The sequence below is a fragment of the Phyllobates terribilis genome, unplaced genomic scaffold (assembly GCF_046119375.1).
Source record: "Phyllobates terribilis strain yellow unplaced genomic scaffold, ASM4611937v1 Scaffold_4__5_contigs__length_816908805, whole genome shotgun sequence".
NCBI lineage: Eukaryota > Metazoa > Chordata > Amphibia > Anura > Dendrobatidae > Phyllobates > Phyllobates terribilis.
Genome location: NW_027362764.1, coordinates 442549815 through 442569449, shown reverse-complemented (window position 1 = coordinate 442569449; position 19635 = coordinate 442549815). Strand labels below are relative to the sequence as shown.

General features: G+C 38.3%; 1 protein-coding gene across 2 annotated transcripts in view; it reads left to right on the top strand.

Moving 5' to 3' along the window:
• The window catches only part of LOC141265485 (cadherin-10-like), an 847801-nt gene that overhangs the window by 112755 nt on the left and 715411 nt on the right, over window positions 1–19635 (top strand). The window lies entirely within an intron of this gene.

The window sequence follows — 19635 nt, the reverse complement described above, 5'->3', positions numbered from 1 at the left end:
TATTTTTTAGGGAGATGTAGTGAGCAAAAAAATGCAATTCTTGTGATTTTATTTTTTTTCTCTTCATGGCGTTTGCCATAGGGAATAATTGAGTTTATATTTTGACAAAATTGATTTTTATGGATTTGGCAAAACCAGTTGTATTTGATTTTTATATTTTTTTTGTTTCTTTATTTCTTATGGGGAAAAATAGTGTGATTTGAATTATTAATTTTTTTTATTTATTTTTATTTTATTTTCTGTTAATCTCCTTACTTGACTTTAACCTATGACTGTCTGAACTATACTTTATAAAATGTATGCACAATTATTAGGCAAATTAGTATATTGACCATAACTTATTTTCCAACTCCAGGTTGTATAAACTTGAATTCTTATTGGTTTAAAGCAACTGTATTGTGTTTGTGTAATAAGGGAGGGTTTGCTCTAAGGATATTAACATTTTTATCAAGGTATTCAGAATTTTTAGCTCAGTGTATAATTATTTGTTTTATTTGTTTTCTTGACTCTGAAAAGCAAAAAATTGTTACAAGTCTTAGAAAAGGATGCAGCAGTCTTAAACATACAGATGTGATCACAGAGCGATCAAATTTTTTTGCTGAAATTAGTCAACAAGGTCACAAAAACATGTTGAGAAAAAAAGATGAGCATTAATTGCCAAAGGTTTGAAAATATTCAAATGTAAAGCCACCAAGAACACATTATCCTCTAGTGCTGTCATGTTCCAGAACTACAAACTCCCTGGAGTGCACAAAAATACAAGGTGTTCAGTGCTCAGATCCATGGCCAAGGTAAGGAGGGCTTAAACTCGACCTCCACTGAACCATCATATAAATTGAAACGACAAGACTAGACCAAGAATTATATAAAAACAAACTTTTCAAAGGCTTTATGGACTGATGAATTGAGAGTGATTCTTGAAGGACCAGATTGATAGGCTGTGGCTGGATCAGTAATGGACATAGATCTCGACTTTGACCCAGCAGTTATCAAGGTTGAGGTTGGTTGCTGCTATGGGCTGGAATTATTAAAGATGAGCTACTTTGACCTTCTCGGGTTAAATATGGACCCAAAATCTACTACTAAACCTACTGCTAGTTTCTAGAAGACATTTTCATCGAACAGTGGTACATGAAAAAGACTGCATCTTTCAAGAAAACCATGAGTTTTTTTGCAGGAAAATGCTCCATCATATACATTGTAGTTCTTATTCTCCACAGCTTGGCTAGCTAGTAAGGCCTTAAAAATGAAAGAATAATGACATGGCTCCCTTCATCATCTGACCTAAACCCTATTGAGAACTTGTGGGCCCTTTTCAAACAGGAGATTTACAGTGAAGGAAAATAGTACACCTCTTTGAACAGAATCTGGGTGGCTGTGATTGGTGCTGTCCAAAAGTTAATTGTCAACAGATTAAGAAACTGGATGACTCCAAAAATGGAAGACTAATGACTGTTGTTGAAAAGAAGGGTGGCTATAACGAAGGATTATGATTCTTATAGAAAAGAAGGGTCACTGATATTTTTGTCAAAAATGTATTTTTGTACATTTTGAAATATTTGGGTATATTTTCATGAATATAAACTATTGAGATGGGAAAATGTATGCTTTTCATTCAGTTGCATAATAATTGTGCACACTAATTGTTTCTCAGTAATTATGCACAAATAGATATTTTCATATGAAAGCCAAAACCTCACTTTTACTTTCTTAAATATGCAGGTTGCAGGTTTATTAACCTTTTGTATTGACCAACAACTCTGTAGCAGTTCAATATAAAATTAATCATCAAAAATACAAATTGCCTAATAATTGTGCACACAGTGTATTGAAATAACTGTTGCACTGCAGTATGTAGGAACAATCACAGTTTACTAAGAAGCTCATTCACCAGGGCTTCATCTGCCATGGTAATCCATTAGTGCCCTGCGATGACGTTACAGAGGACTATGGGAGCTGGTGCATCAAAATCTTTAACAGCAGCCATTGGACCTTTGCTTTTAGAGGCAGCTGCTGGCTATGTGACATAGTTGGTATATGCCACATGTGGAAAGAGTTCATCCAATTGCAGACCCCTGTGTGAATATACTGATAAGCCCATATGGCTAAGGGATTAGGATGTAGGAGCAATTCCAGCAGTGAAAGAAAATGACCACACTTTTTTCACTTAAAAATGGATGCATAAAATATATTAATAAAATTATTTGCCCAATTTTATAGTTTCAGTTTTAGCAAATCTTAATTATAGCTACATTTACATATAAATATCTCCATATGATTAATGGACATAAACATTTAGTGTATAAACTATCAATTAGATATTAAGCAATTGTCTTAAGGTTATAAGTTTAGCATTTAGATGCTTATTGCAATGATTTTATTCAAGGCATTAATCGTTTCATCTGATCATAGAAAAAGCAAAGTAAAACTTCTCTAATACATTATTTAATGGTTATCTTACCAAGGTTTTCTATATTTGAAATTTCAATCATAACTTTGTATATGACTTGTACATTGGTATTTTAATTATTTAAGCCATGAAATATAAGAGTTGGCCACTGAAGAAAAAACTTAAGGCATGCAAAAGGATAGCCCATACAAAAGTACACTTTTCTCTAATTTCCATTCTAATATCAGCTTCGATCGCTATTTCATCATCAAGACACTTTTATTCTCGTTGTTCCAGTGATCCGAGTTGGATTAATGTGATAACATGACAAAGCTCGGGAAGGGTCGATAAAACAGATAGTGGGAAGGAAGACTGAGCAAGAGCATCTAGGAAGATGACGCAATGCAAACAGGGTGAAAACAGGATAATGTATTGATGATCCAAGGGACTAAAGACCAAAGAGGCTGATACATAATCTGATGACGTTTTCACAGGCAAAAAAGGGGGAGGCTGATTACAACACTATGGAAAAACAAGGGCAAAAATTGAAGCTAACTTTGAAAATATTAAATAAATGTAGAATACAGAAGTTTATCATTTTCAACACAATTTTAACAGAATACAATCCCTATAATAATACCAAAGAAGTAATAAAAGACTCAAGATCTATTGTTCTGTTACATCACTATTTGTATTGTTCGGCTCTACCTGCCAGTATAGTTTAAACACTTCATATAGAAATCCAAGAATAATAAAAGTTTAGTTAAAAGAAAAGGCATGCATGATAGGAATTACTCAAGCTACCCTGACATTTGCATTGTTTTTCTCGTGACTCCAGGGTAAACTCTTTCTGAATATATAGCTGGCTCACTGGTTTTCCAGCCAAGTGAGTATGCATGCCTAGATACTTGAAGTTAATCTTCTAAGGCAATTTTACCTACCTTTTATTTTCAAGATATCCGATCCAGACAAAAAAAAGCAAAATTAGCAATATAGCAAAATATTAACTGCAAATTTAAAGCATAAATACAATTTTTATGTGGTTACATTTTCTTTACCCATTTCTTTTTACCATCTGCTGTACTAGCAGATTCCTTGATCTAGTTTGGATCTAAGATGTCAATAGTCACTAGTACGTTTATCCATCATATGACAGATGGCAATCAGACTATACAATCCATTCTGTTGGAACTTGCAAGTGCCCTTAGATATTAGATATTGAAAACCAAATCCAAAAACATATAGGTAGAGATAATTGAATAACTTTTACATCTGAGGAGATCTTTAAGAGTTACATTTGGAGGTCTGCATTGAGAAAGATTTATGAGCATTAGTGGACCTTAACCCATTCCCAAAAGCTTTTGGACAACAGGCCATCAGGGTCTAAAGTCTACAGCAATAAATCTCCTGCTGTCTAGCCTGGAGTTGGTCGGGTATTCAACTATCAGAGACAATCAGGGACCATGGGGAGAAGACAAAAATGGAACATCTCTGCTTATATCTTCTTTGTTCAGGCTACATAATACTCAATTAGCACTTTGAAGTGAAAAGAAGTTTTTGCAATTCCATTCCGTTAGGCACAGCAATCACATGATCACAGAGCATCTTTTAAGCAGAGCTGAGCTGCTAAATTTTAGCAGATCCAGATCAGCTCTGCCAGTGACATGCTGCACATCACTGGTATGTTTTTTCTATAACTTGCTCCTATTGATGCTTTAGCTGTTTTTTCTCCTTCTGGCGGACATAATATGTAAAAAATATACAGGACTGTACAAATGTTTTATACAGGTATGGATATAATGCTGCATTGCAAAAATGCTTCCAAAATAGATGTGTTAACAGTTTATTTTATCAATTATTGACATCAGATCTGGTCCATGGTTGTCATGCCATCACACATCCCTAAATAGATATAGAATGAAATGAATTCATGCTAATCCTCATTTCTCTTCTGACTATTTCATAAGTTTTTGTCATTTCTATTTCCAGACTCTTGTCTCTCAATGATTTGAAATTTCCAAACATAAACAGTATATCAAAAGTATATCCCAACCTACTGTCTCCTTCCCCGTTCCTGTAGAATGTAAGCCCGAAAGGGCAGAGTCCTCTTCCTTCTGTACCAGTCTATCATTGTTAGTTTGTTTACTGTAAGTGATATCTGTATTTGGTATGTAACCCCTCCTTATGTTCAGCACTATGGAATCAATGACTCTATATAAATAAATATTAATAATAAAAATATATGCTGGGCTCTATTCATAGGATGGAAGATAAAAGATTACTTTGGTCCCACATCTGACTACTATACATTGGTTATAACGTATTTCTGCTGTGTGGAAAAGTGCCATGAAGTGTGTTATACCAAGAGCTATGTACGTATATATATATATATATATATATATATATATATATATATATATATATATATATATAGTGCATTGTGAAAGTATTTCCCCCCCTTGGACTTTTCTACCTTTTGCCACATTTCTGGCTTCAAACATAAAGATATAAAATTCTAATTTTTGGGGGAAAAATCAACAACAAGTGGGACACAATCATGAAGTGGAACAATATATATTGGATATTTTAAACTTTTTTACCAAATTAAAAACTGAAAAGTGGGGCGTGTATTATTATTCGGCCCCCTTGAGTTAATACTTTGTAGCACCACCTTTTGCTGCGATTACAGCTGCAAGTCGCTTGGGGCATGTCTCTATCAGTTTTGCACATCGAGAGGCTGAAATTCTTGCTCATTCTTCCTTGCAAAACAGCTTGAGCTCATTGAGGTTGGATGGAGGGCGTTTCTGAACAGCAGTTTACATCTCTTTCCACAGATTCTCGATTGGATTCAGGTCTGGACTTTGACATGGCCATTCTAACACCTGGATACGTTTATTTTTGAACCATTCCAATGTAGATTTTGCTTTATGTTTAGGATCATTGTCTTGTTGGAAGATAAATCTCCATCCCAGTCTCAGGTCTTTTGCAGACTCCAACAGGTTTTCTTCCAGAATGGTCCTGTATTTGGCTCTGTCCATCTTCCCATCAATTTTAACCATCTTCCCTGTCCCTGCTGAAGAAAAGAAGGCCCAAACCATGATGCTGCTACCACCATGTTTGACAGTGGGGATGGTGTTTTGAGGGTGATGAGCTGTGTTGCTTTTACGCCAAACATATCATTTTGCATTGTGGTCAAAAAGTTCAATTTTGGTTTCATATGACCAGAGCACCTTATTCCACATGTTTGGTGTGTCTCCCAGGTGGCTTGTGGCAAACTTCAAATGAGAGTTTTTATGGATATCTTTGAGAAATGGCTTTATTCTTGCCACTCTTCCTTAAAGGCCAGATTTGTGCTGTGTACGACTGATTGTTGTCCTATGGACAGACTCTCCCACCTCAGCTGTAGATCTATTCAGTTCATCCAGAGTGATCATGGGCCTTTTGGCTGCATCTCTGATTAGTCTTCTCCTTGTTTGACATGAAAGTTTAGAGGGACGGCCGGGTCTTGGTAGATTTGCAGTGGTCTGATACTCCTTCCATTTCAATATGATCACTTGCACAGCGCTCTTTGAGATGTTTAAAACTTGGGAAATTTTTTTGTATCCAAATCTGGCTTCAAACTTCGCCACAACAGTATCTCAGACCTGCCTGGTGTGTTCCTTGGTCTTCATGATGCTCTCTGCACTTGAAATAAAACCCTGAGACTATCACAGAGTAGGTGCATTTATACGGAAACTTGATTACACACAGGTGGATTCTATTTATTATTAACAGTCATTTAGGACAACATTGGATCATTCAGAGATCCTCACTGAACTTCTGGAGTGAGTTTGCTGCACTGAAAGTAAAGGGGCCGAACAATATTGCACGCCCACTTTTCAGTTTTTAATTTGGTAAAAAGTTTAAAATATCCCAAAAATTTCGTTCCACTTCACGATTTTGTCTCACTTATTGTTGATACTTGCCAAAAACATTTGAATTTTATATCTTTATGTTTGAAACCAGAAATGTGGCAAAAGGTAGAAAAGTTCAAGGGGACCAAATACTTTCACAATGCACTGTATATATATATTCTTAAGGGGACGGTTGCAACAACTTTATTAAAATGAAATGCAACCGAACCCGTGGTCCGCGATGCAGCCTAGAAGACTGTGGCCGAACACCCACTGGGTTACAGTGTAAAACAACCAACTTAAAGTGTAAATCCCTCCAGAATTTCTACACACCTGGACCGGTTAAGTACACAGAAGATGTGCGACAACTAACGTAGTTATAGCTCTGTTGACTGCACAGAGTCTACGCAGCAGGGGCTAGGAAGTGTGTCTGACTCACGCCGGAGTATACGTGCTCCCAGCTGGTGTGTGACCGGTTTGCGGAGTAACTCTCCAAGTGGCTAACAGGGGGTGCCAGGGATACATACAGCAACCCCCTTGTTGGAGCCAGACTGCCAAACGGAAACTACCTGCCTCCCCCCGCTAAGCCTGCCAAGCGAACTGTGCTAATCAGCCGAGCGAACTCTGGCATCGGCAGGTCATGGAGAGAGCAGCTAGGGAGCACGTGGAGCCCAAACAGACAAGCGTTCACACATGAAAACAACTTAAACAGAATGATCAGAGCGCACCGCCATGCTTGTGGGCGGGCTATTGAAAGACTAATCCCTGCCCACAGTCGCATTATTGGTCGCACTACTCATGACGTCACCCATGGCCAATCAGGCGGTGCCAGGTCACCGGATCAGCTGACACCAAACCACCAATCCCGGTCCGCCATGTCACGGGCATGCTCAGTGCAGTGCATCCTGGACTTAGGCTGTAGCAGCCCTGTTCCCCTCCACAACCTATTCTTAACACTACTAGGAAGAAAGACCCAAGAGACATCTTGTACATCTCGTGCACTAGCTAGGTGTTGGGACTAATGGCAATGCTGAGCAGCCTCTGCCCCAGCTGGACCAGAATGGGAGACCACAGAATCCACTGAAGATTCTGACCCAATTTCAGATCCAGCAAACACCCAACGCCTAACCTATATATATACATATTGTATGAATGTGGGTACCTATGTGTGTGTGTATACACACAGTGTATATATATATATAGAGAGAGAGAGAGAGTGCTCAACATTAATGAGTGAAGTCAAATTTTAATGAATATCTCACTGAACACAAGAACAATTTCCAACATTTTGACAAGACTGAGTTTTATGGAACATTTTTTAACCCATGACATGAAAGTAAGATTACTAATACAATGCTCATTAAGTCATCTTCAGTTTTACTCAAATTTGTTGCTGCAAATTAATACACCCAATATCAAATGCATTCAGAAAATGATTTAAAAAAAATGCTTTATGTTTACAGTAAATCATGGTGGTGGCGGTCTCCCTATGTGATGCTACATGAGTGCTACTGGTGTCGGGGGTCTACATTTCACTGATGGTATTATGAACACACAGAAGTATTGCTCTATATTGAAGGATAAGTTGCTACCATCACTCCATGCCTTTGGTAGAAATAAACCTTACCAATATGATAATGATCACAAATACACATATCTTGCATTTTTGAAGAACATGGTGAAAGTGATTCAGTGGCCAAATGTCTCCTGTTCTGAACCCAACTGAAACACCTATGGGGAATTCTGAAGAGGCAATTTGATCCTCACTCTCTATCCTACATCCAAGCTTTAAAAGAGGTCATTCTTCAAGAATGGAAAAAATTAATGTGACGCTGAGTCACTTCTCATGGACAAACCGCGAGTCAGAGAAGTCAAGGAGGCCAAGGACAAGAGCAAGGATTGTACATGATTAAAAGAGGGAAGACACAAAAGCGTAGTATGGACACAGTCCGGGGTAAGAATTCTAAGGTCAGAGTGTGTCAAGGCAAAAGGGGTAAAACAAATGGGTAGTAAAAAGGCAAATCCAAAGTCCAGCAACAAAGATCAGAATATCAGAAGTCAGAGCACAGAGCAAACACACCACTGAGCTGAAAGCTATGACTGACAATAGTCCCAGCATAGCCAGACAGCTAAATGGCCAAGAAATCACCCTGAAAGGGTGACACCTGGAAGATTTCCAGCAGGCCCAGCCTAATTAGGCTGCAAGGAAAACCCATACACAAAACTGACAGCCCAGCATGACTGAATACTATAGGATGGCCGAGATGCCATTCAAAATGCTAACAGCTCAGCATACCCCTGCAATCCATACGACAGCTGAACTGTCACTCACTGCATCCCTAGGACACAGCTAGAGGTGGGATTGTGACAAAAAGGTGTTGCAACACTTGTCAATATCTTGTTCATTCCATACGTAGAAGACTTGGTGCTGTCCTTAAAAATTATGGAAGTCATACAAACTAGTAGAAGTAGTAGTATTGATGTGGGGTGCATTCATTTTTGCATCAACTAATTTGAATAAAACTGAAGTTTTTGTAGTGAAAGTTATAGTATTAGCCTTACTTTCATGTTATGAGTTAAAAAATGTTCCGTCATACTCAGTCTTGTTAATATTTTGGAAATTGTCCTTATGTTTAGTTAGATATTGATTCAATTCTTACTTTTCAAAAAGGATGTAATCATTTATGAGACAGAGAGACTTTTGCAGCCCCATAGCCCTTACTATGACCATTTTACAGCACCAAAGTTTGGGTCTCCATTGATGTCCTTGGAGTTTTGGTTCAAGTTCAGGTAAAGTTCCGGCACCCGAACCGAACTTTGGACAAAAGCAGATGAACCCGAACATCCACAGGTCCGCTCATCCCTAATTGTGACCACTGTACAACTTATACCACTGTATGACTTTTGAACACTACAGAGTCTTCCTTAAGAAGACTGCATCTGAAAATCCTTATGTATGCCTTTGATGAAAATCTTGGACACAGTCAGTACACAGACAAAAGTATATACTTCACTGTATTTTCTACTTTGCATTTTTTCACCTATAACAGCAGTCTATAGGCCCTCGGCTTAAAGCTATGGCACATTTTGATATTTGCTTTGGTACACGGGGATTGCATACTGATACTGTTTGATGTAGTTAATGAAGTTAATAGCTGCTAGCTACTTCAGGTGAAAAATGTTTTCATGCTAATTCATTCCATTTATTTAGATGCAAACTGTGTTCGTTCCATGCTTGCTTTTTATCAATGCTCACAATTAATGATTCTGTACTAGTTCTTGCTGTTCATGTGAGTAAAATGCTGCTATAAATCAATATGATACATGAAAGGTAAACCTAGAACTACCATTTTGATACAAAATCTGTAAATAGAATATGAACCAGGACAAGTAGATCATTTTAAATGTTAGCAACCACTCACATTTTATAAACTATGCTAAAATTATAATTTTTTGGGGAATGCGATATTTAGTACAAGGACATATTGAAAATTCATATTTATTTTGGTATGGATTTGTGAAACAGTATTAGGGCCTATTCAGACATGAGACGTTTTCACGTATGTTTTTTATTCTTATGTTTCCCCTAATATAACATATACCCATTATAGTCTATCGTGCTGTTCCCCTCTCCATGATTTTCGGGAAATACGTATCCTCAAAAAAAATGATAAGGTTGTCCTTTTTGGATCTGACTCATAAATCCAAATCACCAATTCAAGTCTTTGAATCCATTAAAATACAGTAAGAAGCCATCCATGTGCAAACCATGTGCTGTTTTCTTGCAACGTTGTAAGGGATAGGAGAAATTTTGCAAATTTTTTTTTTGTTTCCTTTTTGGCATTCGGGAAAATCACTGATAGTAAAAAAAAGATACATCCGTGGTCATTTGAAAGCTCGTTTAGACAGATGCACACAGAGCAATCAGTAGTAGATTGTTTTGCGCACATAGCCTGTCATTGTTCTTAGTAGCACGGGTCCTGTTTACATATGACGATTAGCTGCCGAGAATGATTAGCGTTTAACCAAGCCAAAAGGTAATTTCCAATGTTGCCCGTTCATTGGGGGATCATTGGCCTGTCTAAATGATTATCGGGAAAGAGCGTTCTATGGATCATTCATTCCCGATAAGTGTTCTGGGCAAATGTACTTTAACAAGAGAATACAGGGAAAGCTCCAATGGAGAATGACATAATATAATTCATGCTGGTTTTTGTATGAAAAAAAACATTGCATGCCTTATGTAGAAATATTGAATGTAGTTGAGAATTTTCCAAGTAGCGAAGCTTTAGCCAGATTGATGGAAAAATATACTAAATTTATTGTATCTTCCGATGGCACCACCAATGTCATTTTCATGGATGTTCAGATCTATAGTATATGTTGCTCTGTGTGTTCAGCAGCTCTGATTACCAGGTCAGAATTTAATGAATAGGTGCTTCAGGAGCTTCATTATGCATGGGAATTGTTAGTGACCAAGAGACATTATCATTTAACAATTGATGATCTTGTTATGTGACAATGCCTAGAACTGCTGATTAAATCTTGACAGCGTATCTGTCCACTGTTAATGTGTCTGACTTATCTTTTTCTAAAAGATGAAAATGTAACAGTGAAAACCCGAAGTACATAGTGCATTAACAGGCAGAATGCAAAAATGATGACATCCTAAAATATGGTATTACTGTGGGTTAAGGGAAATGCCATATGCTGTTGATAAAATATTTTTCTACATGTAATTTGAAGACTTATTTTATTGCGAAAAAATCTTAGTTAAATAGAAATATATTTCTTTCCTTGAATTATTTTGTGAATGTGACACAAAAGCCTACTAGCTTTTTGATACAAGAACACCTGCGCTCAGCAGGATATTGGATTACTTGGATTTCTTCTTGTTGAGTGGTTCACTGGTTTTCAATAACATAGTTATTGAATGTGTTTTTTTAGACATTGTACCATTTTTTTTAGAACTTTGTCTTATAAGCAGTGAAATCTTCCAGATGAGTATGTTAAAGATCCACACGGAGAAGTAATGCTGTTGCAAAAAATATATATATTATTATCCCATGTTGTGGTTGAAACATGTACACTGTTATTATTGTAAAAAAAAGTGTTCAAACAATGTAAGTGACATTTTTGTTGTGGATACTGGTGAAGCCACAAAACCATATTATTATTGTAATTGCTCTTGCACACGACCGATTATCATAGACAAGTGCTATCCGTGGTTTATACAGATAGCACTTGTACCCACGATATTCTATGGGGCTGTGCACATTTCAGATTTTTTTCCTTGGACCAGATATATGTCCAATTTTGATCTGAATATTGGATTAAAATCAACAATGCAAGTCTATTGGTCCATGAAAAACATTAGACTGCACTTGGATGACATCCCAGTGTGGTCCAATTTTCATGGACTGAAAGAATAGAGAAGGTGAAGAAACCTTCTTTTTCTCTCTCCATATTCTGAGAAAAATGGATGCCACTTTGATTAAACTCAGATCAAACTCTGATCAGAGTCGGATCAGAATAATTGGACCGTTTTATCTCAGTTAGGGGGAAAACAGTCATGTGAACCTACCCTAAGAGGGACACTTTTAGCATTTCCTTTTATTAAGAAGGACTATCACACTATTTTGCATGAAGTCACTAAAAGATGTTTTGGTACATAGAGTTAAAGGTGTAGCCTGGTTAAAACAGGTTATCATCTAATCAGCAGGATAGGTGGAAACTTGCTGATCGGTGGTTATCCAACCACTGGGACCTGCACCAATTGGCAGATTGATTAATTTTTATTCCCAATGGGAAACTATTATCCACATAAGAAGATGGCATGGTTGTGGGGAGCCCGACTGCCATTCCATTCATTCCCTCTGGTGCTACTGGAAAGATGTCTAGCGCAGTGCTTGACAGCCCCATAGGGAAGGAATGGAGAGAATGTTATTCTTTCATACTGCCGCTCCACTCATACTTGGATAGATGAGAACTCGCTTTAACCAGTCAACCCATTTAATTTCTTAACCCCTATACCGCATTAAGATGTGAATCAATATTGTGTGACGCTCAGCTCCCTCTACTTGCAGGTGATGCTGGCTATATTACATAGTGAAGCATGAGCTTCTAACAGCAGTGACTGGAGCTGAAATCTTGGTACTTCTATGAAGGGCAGCCACAGGCAATATTATGGCATTGTAGTATGTAGTGTAAGTCATTAAACAATTACAGGTTCAAGTCTCCTAAAAGGACTGAAAAAAAAAAGTGCACAAAAAAATTGTTGCTTTTTTTATTAAATTCTTAAAAATTCAAATCATACCCTTTTCCTTTGTTAAAAATAAAAAAGGAAATAAAATAAACATATTTGCTATCACATCTGTAAATGATCTATAAAAATATAGAACTAATTAATACTTATGGTAAAAATTGTAAAAAGAAAGAAAAATAAGCAATTAAAACATCATACATACTCCAAATGCTCCATAAATTGAAAAATGAAAATGTTAAGGGTCTCAACAAAGCAAAAGAGCTTAGGCAGGGATTGCCAAATGAAGGTCAGTATCAATAGGGAGAAAACCAGTGACAAAATCGTTGTCAGGTAAGCAACTAGGGCCAAATAGGTGGTCAGAGAAAGCAAAGTCAGGTTTGTTGGAGTCAGAATCAGGAAGGATTTCATAAGAAAGCCAGGGTCACAAGCAATGTCCAGATCAGGATAAGAACCACTGGAGTAAACAAGCAGTTACACGCAACTCCCAGGAATATGGTGGGAACTGCTGGACAGCAAGCATCCATTCTGCCTGACTGGTCCCATCCACATGCACTGCCCTGGCTGGGAAATTTCTTCCATCACCAACATTTCCTGAAGTGCAAAAACACTTGTCATCAGGGTCAGATATCACTAGAACTCATCTAGGTAGTGATGTAATGGATACAATTTTTAAAAATACTCCAAATGATTACTTTGAAACCATTTTGCTTTATTGACACTGATTTTTATTTAAGATCTTATGTTTTAACGGCATACTAAGAGTAAAAGATATTGCGAAGTTACAAAGAAAAACATTTTTTTTTAGACAACTATAGGCTTTACTTAGTAATTGTAAGCCTGAAGCTACCTCAAGGAAGAATAAACAATTTCACATGTCTTTCTGAAAGGCAACGTACAATCTGTTTTACTTTTCTTTTATAGTTGGCCTGATCATTTTTCCAATCTCTTTATTATATAACAGTAGTTGTTGTCTAATCCATACAGACATGAAAAAAAAACATTGTTTTATTTGATCACATTTGTGGACAAAATACTATTCTAATTCAAACAGTATGTGTAGTACAGTTTGCTCTTTCTGATTATATCTGTGCTACAGAATTATCATGCCTGGATCCAACGATGATTATAGATACCAGGAAAGAGATAGAGAGGGTTCGCGAAACATTTAGATATGAGTTGCTCTCTTTACTGGATTATAGTCGACAAGTAGACAAGGTTTCAGTCAACTTCAATCTTGACCAAATCATCCTAGCATGGTTAGTCAAACCCCTTCCAACTACGGAAACCACATGTATGATTGGTTGAGCCAAGTATTCATGTACATGGTGAAGTCAAGCGATAAAGCTGTTAGCCAAGCAAGAGTTTAGTTAACAGTTCTGGTATATATAAGCTAAGTTTTGCATATGAGCACTTAAACACCAAGACTTTTAACTCAATATGTTTGGATAGAAATAGCAAAGATGCAGATTTTTCACTACGGTAGAAAAAGAAATGTTTGCATTTGAAGATGGCTTGACATTGCCTGAGACAATTTTTTTTGCATCACGGCCTGGCGACTAGCAATTCTTTATTGTAACAAAAGATGCATTAGAATAATATGAGCTCCTCTGTCAGTAATGGTGAATTTAAGAACTATTAAGTCAAAGCCAAGATCTTTCCCTCATTAAAATGTTTCAGGAGGATTTTCAATGGTTCTGTGCATCCGAGAAACCCTAAAAAAACCCACAGATAAGCAAATTCTACATATATTAGTTGAAAAATGTCTTTTACATGATGTCAGAGACCAGTAGATAATTTTAAATAAAATCAGGATGAAGTTGCATAGATAAAAAATTCAACATTTGTATAGTTTTAGCTTAAAGGGAATCTGTCAGCACAAAATGACTGTATCAACCAAGCACAGGAGCTTGTAGGGGTAATAGCCTTATTAAAAATTAAATTTTCATTGACCATTTCTTTGGCATTTGCCAGATATTAATTTTTATTCAATCATAGTAATGTGGTTGTTGGTGCACCTACAGCACGGCTTAGAAGTTCAGTTCATATTCTTACCTTCTTTTTTTTATCCTATCCCCACGTCCATTAGCTCCTGTAAAGCTGGCGAGTCAACCAAGTTAGAGGAAGGCAGAGAATGATGCGACTAGAAAGGTGTAATGAACTACTCAGGCACACAAGAGTACACAAAACACTTCATATATATATATGAATAAACAACAATTTTTGGCAAATGCAACAAAAAAGTTGGACACTAATGCCCTGATTCATTGAGAGTGGTGTTTTTCATTCAAAATCCATATCTATTTAGTGCCATAATCTACAATAGTTTCTAATATATTTTCATTAAAATCTCTTATCCTTCCCTCACACTACCTGGCGTGCAGAGACCCGCACAGCCCCTGTGAATAAGTCACTGGTCTCTGCATGCTGGGTATTGTGACAGTGCTTTTTTGCCCGCTTGTTACTCTTTATCTGAGTCGTCAACAGAGCATGCGCTGTCATTGTGCGCATTGCACAGTGCACAGCATGCAGGGAATGAGCAGGGACTAGCCCAGCTTCATTTCAAGGAGGAGGCAGTGTCAGCAGCCTCAGCCCCCCATGATATAGAATAACAGTTAAATAGTGTAGTTAGGGAAGGGTAGGGAAATTTTAATGCAAGTACGTATATTAGACAATAGATTAATTATGGCATCAAATAGGGATTTAGAATGAAAATTACTTTGCCTTCAGAGCACCCCTTTAAGGATGGACATGCACCCATCATAGTAACATAGTTTTTAAGGTTGAAGGAAGACTAAGTCCATCTAGTTCAGCCCATAGCCTAACATGTTGAACCTGAGGAAGGCAAAAAAAAAAACATGTGGCAAACACTAAGCTCCACATTTTGGAAAAAAAATTCCTTCCTGACTCCATACGACAATCAGACTAGTTCCCTGGATCCATTGATTGAATTTGGTGACCTGAGGAAAATTAAAAGCAGAGCCCCAAATGTATCAACACACAAACATTTAGGGTGCACTTAGACAGGCTGATTTCAGACTAGTAACAATCGCTGAGGGACAATATTCCAGTGTTTTAGTGCTTAATTACTGGACTATTTTCAGGCAAACAATGAAGGGGACAGAACAATTGCTGATACAAATGTTCTGTCCAACATTGTACACATTTTTGGCAGCGAATCTTCTGTTTATATTGGACAATGTGCAGCTAGTAATGATGATTTTTAAGCTGACATAGATGAGCCATTCAACAAATTAGCGTTTTACTCGATTATTGGGCTATTGCTGACATTTTATCATGGACTGATTATCAGACTTGACCATTCTTATGAATGTTCAATGATTATCAGATCGTCTAAATGGGCCTTTACTATCAACCAATTCATGAGGGCTATGGTCTCCATTGGACTTCTTCCCACTTATAGACGCAGCTATTAACCCTTTGTCAGTGTTGATAAAATGTCCTGGACAGTGAAATGACATTCAAAATTTTATCCTATCACTGAGGAAGTGGTTAACATGATCTGGTGTAGACAGGTCATGCTGATTTTGGACTATAAGATATGCAAACCCTTTAAGCAATGGTCCTCTTACCTATGAATGTTTTCTTCTTCATCTTTCCTGCAGGCAAAGCCTCTCACCTACGCATGCTTAGGCTTTCTGCCCAATGTGTGGATGAAGTAGAAGATATCATTCAGGTCATTTATGCATAGAGGCCAAAATTACAAGACAAAGAAGAGGAGTCCAGCACTGTCCAGGCACTTTTAAAAATACAAATGTTAATAGCTATTTTTTATCAATTTACAAAATGCAACATGAATGACCAAATCTAAATCACATCAATATTTGGTGACCGCCCTTTACCTTCAAAGCTGCATCAATTCTTTTACGTATACTAGGGCACAGTTTTTAAATAAGCTTGGCAGGAGGTTATTCCAAACATATTTTAGAACTAACCCCAGACTTGTAAGACTCATACAGATCCTTCTGTCAGATCCTTCTGGTTAACTGATTAAAAATAAACTATTTTTAAAACAATTTTACTTTGCAGCATTTTTTCCCCATCTGATCCCCTGATGAAACATCACGCAAAACGTGCATTGGGGTACGGACAATGTGGTCTTTTGGCACAATGGCACATGGTTTGTACTGACTTGAAATATTGCTAATCTCTTTTGCCCAGGGTAGTAGCTACCCACTATGATTTAGGCGTATTGTCTTAATTAGGTCCAGCTCATACTTGTCAAACTCCGGCCCGTGGGTGGTTATATTTGGCCCACGACACCAGAACTGCCACCCCTATGTGGAGCCATTATTCGGTATGGAGGACTATGTGAGGTCAATTATATTGTATGGCGGACTATGTGAGACCCATTTTTCTGTATGGTGGACTGTGTGGGGCCATTTACACTGTATGGAGGACTATGTAGGGCCCATTATTCTGTATGGAGGACTATGTGGGGCACATTATACTCTAAAAAGGTTGGCCCCCGATTTTGTCCAAGTTTTTAATTTTGGCCCTCTGTGTGTTTAAAGGGAACCTGCTAGCTGCCCTCTAGATGGCCCCCATAGCGTTATTAGCGATGCAATGTGCATCACTAACAAGCCGTTTTCATGAAAATTGGTGTAGCTATAATGATTTTATAATGTTTAATATACTTACAGTGGTGGCCAAAAGGATTGGCACCCCTGCAATTCTGTCAGATAATACTCAGTTTCTTCCTGAAAATGATTGCATTCACAAATTCTTTGGTATTATTATCTTCAATTAATTTGTCTTCAATGAAAAAACACAAAAAGAATTGTCCTAAAGCCAAATTGGATATAATTCCACACCAAACCTAAAAAAGGGGGTGGACAAAAGTATTGGCACTGTTTGAAAAATCATGTGATGCTTCTCTAATTCGTGTAATTAACAGCACCTGTAACTTACCTGTGGCACCTAACAGGTGTTGACAATAACTAAATCACACTTGCAGCCAGTTAACATGGATTAAAGTTGACTCAACCTCTGTCCTCTGTCCTTGTGTGTACCACATTGAACATGGAGAAAAGAAAGAAGACCAAAGAACTGTCTGAGGACTTGAGAAACCAAATTGTGAGGAAGCATGAGCAATCTCAAGGCTACACGTCCATCTCCAAAGACCTGAATGTTCCTGTGTCTTCGATGCGCTGTGTCATCAAGAAGTTTAAAGCCCATGGCACTGTGGCTAACCTCCCTAGATGCTGACGGAAAAGAAAAATTGTCGAGAGATTTCAACGCAAGATTGTGCGGATGGTGGATAAAGAACCTCGACTAACATCCAAACAAGTTCAAGCTGCCCTGCAGTCTGAGGGTACAAGAGTGTCAACTCGTACTATCCGTCGGCGTCTGAATGAAAAGGGACTGTATGGTAGGATACCCAGGAAGACCCCACTTCTTACCCCGAGACATAAAAAAGCCAGGCTGGAGTTTGCCAAAATGTTTTGGAAGAATGTTCTCTGGTCAGATGAGACAAAAGTACAGCTTTTTGGGAAAAAGCATCAACATAGAGTGTACAGGAAAAAAAAGAGGCATTCAAAGAAAAGAACATGGTCCCTACAGTCAAACATGGCGGAGGTTCCCTGATGTTTTGGGGTTGCTTTGCTGCCTCTGGCACTGGACTGCTTGACTGTGTGCATGGCATTATGTAGTCTGAAGACTACCAACAAATTTTGCAACATAATGTAGGGCCCAGTGTGAGAAAGCTGGGTCTCCCTCAGAGGTCATGGTCTTCCAGCAGTACAATGACCCAAAACACACTTCCAAAAGCACTATAAAATGGTTTGAGAGAAAGCATTGGAGACTTCTAAGGTCGCCAGCAATGAGTCCAGACCTGGATCCAATAGAACACCTGTGGAGAGATCTCAAAATGGCAGTTTGGAGAAGGCACCCTTCAAATATCATGGACCTGGAGCAGTTTGCCCTTAAAGAATGCTCTACAATTCCAGAAGAGCATTGTAAGAAACTCATTGATGGTTACCGGAAGAGGTTGTTCGCAGTTATTTTGGCTAAAGATTGTGCAACCAAGTATTAGGCTGAGGGTGCCAATACTTTTGTGTGGCCCATTTTTGGAGTTTTGTGTGAAATGATCAATGATTTTTGCTTCATTTTCTTTTGTGTTTTTTCCTTGCAAGCAAATTAAATGAAGATAATAATACCAAAGAATTTGTGATTGCAATCATTTTCAGGAAGAAACTAAGTACTATCTGACAGAATTGCAGGGGTGCCAATCCTATTGGCCACCACTGTAGATCCTACCTGCCTTTTCAGTGAGGCTGTGTGATTACCGGCTTCACCGCTCATGTGCAGGGAACATAGCGCATCATAGCACATGTGCAGTGAAGCTGGGAAGTTCGCAGCTGCACTGCGCATGCACTATGATGCTCTATTCCCAGAGCAAGCGCAGTGAGGCTGTGTGATTTCTGGCTTCACTGTGCATCCGAGGGGAACATAGCGCGTCATAACGCATCATAGCGCATGCGCAGTGAAGCTGGTAATTAGTGTTGAGCCACCCCCGTAGTGTTCGAGTTCGGTTCGGTTCGTCGAACACCCGTGTGTTCGCCGAACTGTTCATCGAACTGTTCGTCGAACACCTTCGAACACCGTTAAAACCAATGGCAGGCAAACAAAAACACATAGAAACACATAGAAAACACCTTCAAAGGTGTCCAAAAGCTGACAAACTGCTCAGAAGACACAACTAACAGATGGAAAAGTGACAAGTACATATAGTCATGCGAAAAGAAAAGAGGTGGAGGAGTAAAAGGAGGGGGAGACACAGATATAGGCATGTCATGCCCTTCTAAAATCCAAAAAGTGAGAAGCCGAGACGGCCAGTCCGCTCCTGCCCGTGCCACCTCCGTGTCGCCGGGTTTGTGCCAGAGCCGCGGTGAACCCTGACGGCCAGCCCCCCTCTCCCAATACTGGTGCCTGTCCGCTGGTGGGTCGAGAGAGCCCCCCTGTGGTGGAGGCAGCTCTAAGCTTTTTAATTTAAATTGTCCCTCTAATTTGAATGAATACACTTTAAATCCATTTACAAGGATCTATTGGAGGGCAAGTCTCATGCCAGC